Source organism: Panthera leo, chromosome C1 (genome assembly GCF_018350215.1).
Source record: "Panthera leo isolate Ple1 chromosome C1, P.leo_Ple1_pat1.1, whole genome shotgun sequence".
Classification (NCBI taxonomy): Eukaryota; Metazoa; Chordata; class Mammalia; order Carnivora; family Felidae; genus Panthera; species Panthera leo.
Window position 1 is genome coordinate 177,590,647 of NC_056686.1, and position 11,685 is coordinate 177,602,331.

General features: G+C 39.5%; 1 pseudogene; it reads left to right on the top strand.

The window, feature by feature from the left end:
* The first annotated feature begins 1,946 nt into the window (after window positions 1–1,946).
* On the top strand, window positions 1,947–2,144 carry LOC122228541 (annotated as a pseudogene).
* Window positions 2,145–11,685: the final 9,541 nt, after the last annotated feature.

Consider the following 11,685-nt stretch of genomic DNA (forward strand, 5'->3'; position numbering starts at 1 on the left):
CATCTCAAAAGCTGAGTTGCCTAAGTCCTGGAGAACACTTTTTTTTTCTTTTTTCTTTTGTAACTCTTGCATTTATCTCTACTCATTCTCTAATTCCCCCCAAATTCCCATTACATGTCATAATATTTTAGGAAGATACTGCAGAGTTACTTATTTCATAACTTATCATAAAGCTTCAATAATTCAAATTTATGATGACCTTTATATCTATCTATCTATCTATCTATCTATCTATATCTAATTTATTGTCAAGTTAGCTAACATACAGTGTATACGGTGTGCTCTTGGTTTTGGGGGTAGATTCCCATGATTCGTCGCTTACATACAACACCCAGTGCTCATCCCAACAAGTGCCCTTCTCAATGCCTATCACCCATTTCCCACCCCCTCCCCCATCAACTCTCAGTTTGTTCTCTGTATTTAAGAATCTCTTATGGTTTGCCTCCCTCTCTGTTTGAAACTATTTTTTCCCCTTCCCTCCCCCCATGGTCTTCTGCGAAGTTTCTCAAGTTCCACATATGAGGGAAAACATATATCTGTCTTTCTCTGACTGACTTATTTCACTTAGCATAATACCCTCCAGTTCTATCCACGTTGTTGCAAATGGCAGGACTTCATTCTTTGTCATTGCCAAGTAGTATTTCATTGTATATATGAACCACGTCTTCTTTATCCATTTATCAGTTGATGGAAATTTGGGCTTTTTCCATAATTTGGCTGTTGTTGAGAGTGCTGCTGTAAACACTGGGGTACATGTGCCCCTATGCATCAGCACTCCTGTATCCTTTGCATAAATTCCTAGTAGCACTATTGCTGGGTCATAGGGTAGTTCTATTTTTAATTTTTTGAGGAACCTCCACACTGTTTTCCAGAGTGGCTGCACCAGTTTGCATTCCCACCAACAGTGTAAGAGGGTTCCTATTTCTCCACATCCTCACCAACATCTGTTGTTTCCTGAGTTGTTAATTTTAGCCACTCTGACCGGTGTGAGGTGGTATCTCAATGTGGTTTTGATTTGTATTTCCTTGGTGATGACTGATGTTGAGCATCTTTTCATGTGTCTGTTGGCCATCTGGATGTCTTCTTTGGAAAAGTGTCTATTCATGTCTTCTGCCCATTTCTTCACTGGATTATTTGTTTTTCGGGTGTTGAGTTTGGTAAGTTCTTTATAGATTTTGTATACTAACCCTTTAACCGATATGTCATTTACAAATATCTTCTCCCATTCTGTTAGTTGCCTTTTAGTTTGCAGTGCTTTGTATTTTGATGAGGTCTCCCAATAGTTCATTTTTGCTTTTAATTCCCTTGCCTTTGGAGATGTGTCAAGCAAGAAATTGCTGCAGCTGAGGTCAAAGAGGTTGTTGCCTGTTTCATCCTTTAAGGTTTTGATGGTTTCCTGTCTCACATGTAGGTCTTTCATTCATTTTGAGTTTATTTTTGAGTTCATTCATTTTGAGTGTATGGTGTGAGAAAGGGGTCCAGTTTCATTCTTCTGCATTTTGCTGTCCAGTTCTCCCAGCACGATTTGCTAAAGAAACTGTCTTTTTTCCAGTGGATACTCTTTCCTGCTTTGTCAAAGATTAGCTGGCCCTACATGTGTGGGTCCAATTCCAGGTTCTCTATTCTATTCCATTGGTCTATGTGTCTGTTCTTGTGCCAATACCATACTGTCTTGATGATTACAGCCTTGTAGTAAAGGCTAAAGTCCGGGATTGTGATGCCTCCCGCTTTGGTTTTCTTTTTCTACATAACTTTGGCTATTCGGGGTCTTTTGTGGTTCCATAGAAATTTTAGGATTGTTTGTTCTAGCTTCGAGAAGAATGCTAGTGCAATTTTGATTGGGATTGACCGGGGAACAAGGTCATGGAAAGAGGAGGATTTGGCGTGGTGCTGTCGTTTCTACAGTCTGGGGTCTCTGTGCCTTTCACAGAACTTCCAACAGTGCTATGTTGGGACAGAGCATCCAGAAGTTCACAACCTCTGTGGTCCATAGGAGCCATCATGAGGAGGGCCCAGGGAAGAATTTGCCATTTTCAGTGGAAAACAAGTGACGGTTACTAATTATGATGACTATGTACTTTGGATCTGGATTTGCTGCACCTTTTTTTTTTTTTATAGTAAGGCACCAACTGCTGAAGAAATAAGGATGTTTTAATTAATCCATTAAACAGATGTGAAAAGGAGCATTTTAAGAGGTGCAGTCTCTTTGAAAAATGGATCAAAGTCTTGAATTCCTCATACTCAATATGTTTGTAAATAAACTTACGACATGAAAAAAAAATGGGAAAATATTCTCTGGTCATGGACTGGAAGAATAAATATTGTTAAAATGTCAATACTATCCAAAGCAATTTACACATTCAATGCAATTGTTTTTTTTTTTTTTTTTAAAGAATTACTGGAATTTTGGGATAGTTCAGAAGCATTTTTTGATGTTAAACCCTAAGACTTTATGATTGTAAGAATTTTGTCTGCATGATTTACCTTCAAAAGGTGCATCTCATCTGAAAAACACTTCAAAGTCACTAAAGAGGTGCTCCTACACATTCTTTTTTAAAAAAATTGTTTTTAACGTTTATTTATTATTATTGAGAGACAGAGAGACACAGAGTGTGAGCAGGGGAGGGGTAGAGAGAGGGGAGAACAGAATCTGAAGTAGGCTCCAGGCTCTGAGCTGTCAGCACAGAGCCCGACTCGGGGCTCAAACTCACAAACTGCGAGATCACGACCTGAGCCGAAGTCGCCTAACCAACTGAGCCACCCAGGCACCCTGCTCCTACACATTCTTATGTTCCAGTAGCAAGGCCAGTGTTCTGACTTAATGAATCCCTTCCTGGTTTTGGTTGAATTGAAAATTTTTATTTATTTTATTTGGATTTAAAATCGCAGTTTTCAAGTAACAGTCCATACCAACCTGGAAGTACATAAGACATTGTGGAAGCTACAAGGTCAAGGAAACCTTTAAGGGAATCAATTTCCTGATCCTCAGTCTCCACATTGCCTCTTTCCTAAAACGAATCTCCCAGAGAGAATGGCTGTGGTAAGCCAGTTATCCTTCTTCACTGCCCTTCACGATCACTCTCCTTTATTCTATAAAGAAAAGCATGCGTCTGACCCATCTCTAATCTTATTGTACTGCAGAACAGTGATATTTGAGACTGCCTGGCTCCTGAGGAAGGCTTCTGTAAGAGAGAAGCAGAGCAGACTTTGATAAGAATTACAGATGCATGCTGCAGCCTATTTCCACATTATTTCGGCAACAGACTCATGTCTTCCTGTCTCAGTTTACTTCACAATGAATTTGAATTTATAGGAGATGTAAGACATGGATGTGATTTCATGTGTTCATTAAAATAAGCAAGGAAATCAGACATTTTTTGTTAGAAAGTAAGTTTGATTTGGTAGATTGGTTTGACAGTGAGGACAACCTTTGCCAATCAGTTCTATGGCAGACATTTTCTATAAATTTAAGAAGTTAAATTTTGACTCCATAGTTTTGACAAATATATGTTTAAAGCATGTGTCAATGTAAAATATGTAGGTAAATACATCCTCTGCAATAAACTTACAGTAAAAGTTCTAGAAGTCAACTGAAAAATAAGAGAAGGGATACATTGTTTCTCAAAAGCTCATGGATTGAAAATAATTAGCTGATAATAAGAAGAGAATGTGTGGCAGCCCAAGGAATGAAAGTTTTCCAGACTTCTCACTACTAGGAAGATGATTTAGCGCTAAGTACTTTAAACATTAAGTAAACAGGTTTCTTGGAGAATGATAATGTGTGTGTGTGTGTGTGTGTGTGTGTGTGTGTGTGTGTATTTCTCACAGTTGTTCAGGGGACAAATGATGGATTCATTGAGTTGTTTTATTGACACTCTTCTCTTTTAGGGGAACATAGGCTATCTTCTGCAAAGTTGTCTTCCAGGTGTTGCGAAACATCTGTCATTTCAATTTTTAAACGCTCTGAAGTCAGACCAAGAGAATAGTGTTTTAACTCTGGATATACTACTTAAAGGTCTATTTTCTCTCTATGAAAGTGTTTGTGGTAGAAAAATTTGAAAATATCAAAAAGGATAAGGAAAATACAATTAGCAATATATTTCCACCTAGTTGTATATCCTTCTATGCATTTCTCTATGTATAGAAATTACTTTCTTTTTTTTTAACATTGGAATTTGACTATTACTGTTGATAACTATTTTTAAATTTCATCAATACATCTGATCATTTCCCCATTTCATTAAATGTTATTCTACAACATTATTTCTAATGATTGAATAGTATTCCATTGGAGGGAGGTACCATACTTAATTATACATTTCTCAGACTTGAGTAAATATATGGATCCTTTTCAAAAGAAAAATAAATTCTCATGCTCCCCTCAGGGTTGACTTAGATTATTTTTATTATGTTGTTAGTCATCTATGAAGAAATATAAAACTAGGATTAATCCTTCATGATCCTCACTTGCAAACACCTATAAACCCAACACAAATTTACATTTAAATTTAGATATAAAATCAATATAATTAAAATGCCAACAGTCATTTAAGGGGATAGTTGATATTTAATAGTAGGATGATAAATGCTTTATATTTTCTTTCTTGACATGGTTCGTTTGATTTTGAGCCTGACGGACCATCATCTGAATCATCTTGATTATCATCATCGTGATTTTTCCTTCTAATAATAAACCTATTTTAAACCAGAGATCTATTATTATCATGGGCCAATCAATTTAATGGTGCACCTCAAAATATGATATCAACAAAAGTTTAAACAAAAATTCTTTGCTACTACACTTATTCCTGTTATACACAAAGAGAGCTCCTCACAGTTTGAGTGTGATGGTGACGGCTGTTTGCCAGGTGATAACCCAGCCCTCCCACCTTTCCTCTCGGAACTGCCCCGCCATCTTTGTTCTTAGAGTACTCTATGGAGTTAGCCTTCACCGTCACTACCAATGTGACTGTAAAACGAACACACACTTGGACACTGAAATCATAGCTTAGCTGTGAGTTATAAGTTAGTCTACCAGATGGCCCAGAATATCTTTACATTGACATTTTTTAGATTACCACCAAAATAAAAACAGAAGATTAAAAAAAAAAAAACTTCTTTCATAACTCAGACCCTCGAATATAAAGCTTTTGGAAACCTAAGTTGGCCATATTCTCTATTGCTTGATATCTGGTATATTCTTTTTCTATTTGCTGCTATAACAAATTACTACAAACTTCGTGTTTTAAAAGAACACAATTTTTAAAATCTTGTAATATTAGACATCAGAAGTCTTAAAATTATGGTGTCAGCTCAGCTATGTTCCTTTTGCAAGCTATGGAGAAGAGTCTGTTTCCCAGGCTTTTCCAGCTTCTAGAGATCACCACTTTCCTCAGTTCATGGCTCCTTCCTCTATTTTCAAAGAGCATCACTCCAACCCCTGCATTCATTACCCCATTACCTTCTATATTATTGGCTCATTTTGCCTCCCTTTTATAAGGTATCTCATGATTACAATGGGCTCATTCAGATAGTCCAGGATAATCTCAAGATCCTTAGTCATATCTGCAAAATCTTTCTCACCATGTACAGTAACATATTCAGAGGTTCTGGGAATAAAGACACGGACATCTTTGGGGAAGACGTTATACAGCCTACCATATCTGAATACTAAAAACTGTCATCAGAAATGATTATTCTTTCAGGGTAAACCTCTAGTGTTGTAATGTATAAACCACAGAGTACGTATTTTTTTTTTAAGGGCTTTCCAATGCCAAGTTACCCTCTGGAACGGTTGTACCAAATTGCACTCATGAAAACAGTGTGTAGAGTAACTTTTCCTGTTCCTTGACCACAATGGGTATTATTATTTGTTAAAAATCCTTTGCTATTTAGTAAGAAAAACATTTGTTAACAACAAAATTAAAATTTTATTTTAAGGTAATTTGAGGTTAAATATTTTGAGGACATTGGACCTTTTAAACTATATTTCCTGGTCATGTGTACAAAAGAAAAACACTTCAGGGGATAATTTTGTTAAGGATATATTGCTTTTGGGCTTAACTTTGTTGTATAGAAACCACCTAACCCATAAGTGGTACCTTTCTAAAATTGCAGCATCGGGAAGAAAACGTAGAATGCCTTTGAGTTGAAGTTTACATCTTAGAATGTTTAGGAGAGGGAGGTAACTGTTTAGATAAATTCAAGGATGATTATGTTCAAGAGGTACTTAATTCAGGCCAGTGTGGCTCATGTAGAGAGTCGTTATGGCCTTTTATCTGGGATAGCCTGGTCCTACGTGGGTGCATGTCAGAGCTGCAGGGGGTCACTTGTTGCTGTCGCACTAGGGTGTGGTGTCCTCTGCAGGAAAGCATCTTGTGATGCAGTCGCATCATTGCTCGGTCAGAACTGGCTCTTTTGTCGGAGAACAATTATTGCATCATAATTAGAAAAATGAGAGCGTCACAAAAACTTCGTAAGTAGATGGACATTTGAAGGATTTTTGTAAATGGTTATAATACACAACTCCTGCTTGCTTATTGAATAAAAATTTTAAATTCGGATAAGCCAAATAAAAGAAGACAGAGACAAGTCAGGATGAAGAAGCACTATTTCCTAAAGCCTTCTTTATTCTCAGGATGGTTGAGAAGTCAGAGGCCTGGGATGTTACATAACCGAGGGCCTGGAATGGTAAGACTGAACACGTTAGATAAAATGTGCAGGGTTTTAGAGCTTGTTAGATTAAAACAAATTTTTTTTAATGTTTATTTATTTTTGAGAGAGAGAGAGAGAGAGAGAGACAGAGCATGAGCAGGGGAGGGGCAGAGAGAGAGGGAGACACAGAATCCGCAGCGGGCTGCAGGCTCCGAGCTGTCAGCAGAGCCTGAGCAGAGCCTCAAACTCGTGAACTGTGAGATGATGACCTAAGCCGAAGTCGGACACTTAACCGACTGAGCCACCCAGGCTCCCCAGAGCTTGCTAGATTTTATTCGCTTATATAGACTCTGTTCTTTCTCCCTGCAAACCTGTTGCTGAGTTAGGAAGATGCGCACAACGCAGACACGTAACCCTAAGGAAACCATGCTAAAAATAGTGCTCTCAAAGTCTTGGGAGCCAACAATATCCTTTCTTTCTTGCCGAGGCCCACTGGAGCTTTGCTTTCCTTAAAGAAGCCAAGTGTCAGTGGTTTTCTTCCTTTGAGATCTCCAGGAGGAGGCTGTTTTTAGCTGAGAGCTGCTGCTTTGCCTATCACTGCAGTGCTGTGTAGGATGCCTGGTAGAGAAGGCAGCTGGGGAGGAGGAAGTCAGAAAGTGAATGTGTGTCAGGAGGAAGCTCTGGAATAAAAAAGGAATGTGCTGGGACTTACGCACTCAGCAAATGCAGCTTTTAGGCGTAGCGGACCAGGATGCCTTTGGCAGTAACAAGCTTTCTGGGCTCTTTCATTTGTTTGGTGTGCTAGGAAGATCTGATTTATTTGTGCCATTGCAATGATATTGTTAGGTTAAAAAATATGTTTTCTGGTGCATAGTAATTAACAACAGTAGCTGCACACTAGAATATTCCAGGACTTAAGGATGCTAGGCATTTTATCAGCTGCAGCCAGCAGATGGTGATAGCGTACCATGAAAAAGCAAATAAATTGGGCTTGGTGATGCTGGGAGGTTCAGGTTTGTTTTGCTTTGTTATTTAAGCTTGACCATACCCATCTATATATTCTGTGGGCACAGAGTGTTTGAGGCCGGTCTAATCTTAAACTTGTTTTATGGTGATATCATTATTTTTTACTGCTACAAATTAACTGTCGGTTTCAATCTACCCCATGTTTCAGCTGCCTTCGGGGATCATCTTGTCAGTTATGCAGCTTTCCAATTTTATGGCTGAGATCAAGAATGATTCCTTAAAGGCACATGGGAAACAATATGTCTTTAGAATGAAATGTGGAAAAGTTGATGTGAGCTTTGCTACGTGGCCAGTACTGTAGGTATGCAGGAAAAATAGGTGAGGGCAAACCACTAAGGCCCCAATTCAGTTTGAAATGCGAGTGTCTTGACATTGACTCAGGTGCTATCATTCATGCAAGTATCGACAGTGACCTGTCAATGGAGTGAAATGGAGCTAGACTGAGTTCCAATATTATCTTACGGAGTTACGTTCAAACACGTGAAAATGCAAAGAGGGACTTTTGGGCAACTCAAGTTCCAGGTCCATAGGAAATTCTTTCACTAGGACATAAAGTATCACACAAAGTCACCCTTCTTTCTCCTTTGCATCTAAGGCTTATGGAGTGCCTACCAGGTGCCTGCTCTTGTTCCAGGTGCTGTAAAGTCCTTGTGAACTTTCTGGGCAAAAACTTGATTGCTGCCTAATCTTTTCTTGAAGCGTAAGGGCAAAAAGGAATGAAGATCCTCTTTATAGGGCTGGCAGAGGACCATTGATTGATGTTCAACTTGAAGGAGAAAGGGGTCATATTCCATCTTGCCCCAGTCAAAGAATTCCATCAGCAGCACACTGTCATAAATCTGTCACTGGCTTCTACTAGCAGCTAACACACTGTCCAAGGATGTACTAAGGGACAGGGAGAAACCCCAAAAGCCAACAAAAAAGGCCAGTCTGTTTTTCACATGTTGGGTGGACAGAGTGAGCATGGGTGTAAGATCCCTGCCAAATTATCTGGGGTCTACTGAATGTTTGTTACTGTAGCTTCCTCAGTAATGTGATACCTGCTCCTAGAATTTGTTCCTTTTTATCAGAACTGGGTAACAATGACTCTGTCATAGTATACTCAGTATGAGCCAGGCTTTGGCCCGGTGTTCTTTCAACCTTTATAACATTTATTCAAGGTAGACATTTTGATACTCTTTCTACATATAAGATAACCGGGGCTTAAACAGGTTGATTAACGTGCCTGGTAAATAGCCAACCCTGGAGTTTAACAAAAGTCTGTCCGTGATCTTCCCACTTTGCCCTGCACTCTCTCTATTGAAGCATTGTTTGCTCTAACACTGTTCCATTGGCTAGAACAGGGATGGAAGAGAGAGAGAGGCAGCAATCCCACGATTTGTGCTGGGAGCATCACAGATGTAAAGGAGCCAGGCAGAAGGCATAATATATTAGGCCCTGAGGGGTCCCATCACATGGTCGGCAGAGCTTTGGAATGCTGGAAAACAAAATCAGCAGGCATGGCCTGAAGGTTTAGCCCACAGAAATGGGGTGGCTTGTTCTGAGCAAAGGCTTCAGGGCAGCAGACAGACCGTGGAGTTAAAGGCAGAGAAACAAAACGCAGTTAGTACTGCCATCCTGGGAAGATCTTTGCTTGAATACAAGGTGTGGAGAATGGGTAATGATGCATTGGTCTTTTCAGCTCCTCTCTCAGGCAAGGATAACAACACAACCCGCAGAAGCATCCTGAAACTCAGACAGCCACCGGCATTTATTTATAGAGAGAAAGTGCACAAGGTGGGATAAATGCACAGAAACACTTTGAACACTAAGCGTAGTACAAATGGGTTCACTATTGATTCTTAGTGGAAATGTGCATGTCTGCCTCATGAACAAATATCACTCCTGAGACCCCCTTTAACAAAATATTTAGTCTGGCCTCTCCAGGCTGCATTTACAACCTCATTTCTCTTCTCATGTTTTAGGGTTTTGCGCTGAGATGTAAGGAGGCCCTGTACAGCCGTCCCAGAAGACGTTCACAAGAAGAGTTTCAGACAATAGAAAATAATCTTGAGTGGTTGTGCTGTGGGTTTCCATTGAAAGGTGTCATATAAAGGCTGTAGAAGAATGAGAAATTACAGAAAGTTAACATAGAGGGCCATAAAGACGCATTAGGTATAACATCAGCTCATGGGGAATGCCAGGAAGCAAAATAATGGGGGTATTTCCACCCCCAACTTGGCTCCCTTTCCATATGCACATGATTGAATCTGTTGTGACCGTAGAAATAGTCAAGTGTGGAGAACTACTTAGGGAAGTCTAAGAACCCATTAGAATCATTAGATCTCTTCTGAGCTAGCCAGAATAATCAAATTTATATCCAAGTGAAATCTAGTTTAACTGCAGCTCTTGCCTACCTTTCAGAAAAATTGAAAGGAAAATCTTATGCAAGATTCGCTCACAAATGTCTTCTGATGGTTCTTTAAAAACATTCTACTCATCTCCAGTCAAAAATGGCTTCATGTTTACATTACTGAAGGCCGCTGTTCAAAATGGATTGTGACCTCATTTTAATAGTCTGAACTAAGGCTGCTCGTGGGGTGGTTGGGAATTGAGCAGTGTGCGACTACAACGTGATGTAAAAAATAAAAAAAACAACCAAACATCAAGCTGCATATTTATTTGATTGCTCCAAGTTCTCAGTGCATTATCTGGATTGCCTGTCCATTTTTGTCTGCGTTAATGTCAGAAGTCTTGAATTGCAAGTCCCTCCAGGATAGGTCTGATGTCATCTCCATCACTTTGAGAGCCCCAGGCTCCTCATCCAAGAAGCCTTTCTTGAGTGCCCATTATGAGACAGGAGGTCTCAATTGGCACATGGCGCTCTTCCATCCAGAGATGGCAGCCCAGACATTTTCCTTCCTGCATAAATAAATGTGTGTGGACGATCAAAACTATTTTTTTTTTTTCTTTCTGCAATCTAGTCTTTCCCCTCTCTTGATCCTGAATGTTCAATTTGGAGCTAAGGCTGACGTCCGTACAACTAGCTCCTCTAAGGTGATTGCTGTTGGGTGCTGTGCGGCAGACATTGGTCCTTTCATTTTTCTTCTTTCTTTCTTTCTTTCTTTCTTTCTTTCTTTCTTTCTTTCTTTCTTTCTTTTTTTTTCTTTTCCTTTAATCTCTTCATAGCCAAGAGAAAAAGAATGCGTTGTTTCTATTACCACACCTCCTACAACCACCGTCACTCTTTTATGCCTCATGGCGTCCCACCAAGAGCTTACAGGCACTTTCGGTCACTAAGGTGTCTTGATCCTGTAAACCACATGATTTCTGTGGTTGCTCTAGGAGAACGAGAGCCCAGAGATATCAGTCAATAGCTTTAGTTAGATCCCAAAGATCGACCAATCTTAGGAGACTCATACGTTCAAACCTCTGTCTCCACGGAAATATTTTTGGTATGGCTGTACAGACATCTGAAGTATTTGCCTTGTGATAAAAATCATTTATATCTGTAGAAACAATTGTATATTTAGATCCTTTGGTCACATATTTGGGACAGTGTTGCCAAAAGTAGGGAAGGGGTACAGCAAAAAGCCCAGAGGGCGAGGCCCTTGGCACCTCTTAAAAAACTTTCTGAGTGGAGAGAGTTACTCTTTACAAGTCTTAGTATTTCAATCAGTAAAGTGGGTATAGTAATGGCTTCCCTAGCTCTACTTTTTACAAAAGAAGCACAAGTCTTTTAAAATTCCAAAGCGCTCTACAAGTATGTGGTTAGGAAGAAAAATAACATTTCTTAAGCCTTTCAGCTGTGGGACAAGCCATGCTGAGGCAACACTATTGTATAAGGAGAGACCCTCGTTTATAACACTTCTTACTTGCAACTTTTAGACACAAACAGATCATCACAGAACAAGCAACAAAGCAGTGTCTGTTTCATGGTTAAAACACTAGGTTCTGGAGACAGGGTTCCAAATTCTAGGGCTGCCATTTTGTGACCTTGTCATTTAACCTCTCTATTTTTTCATC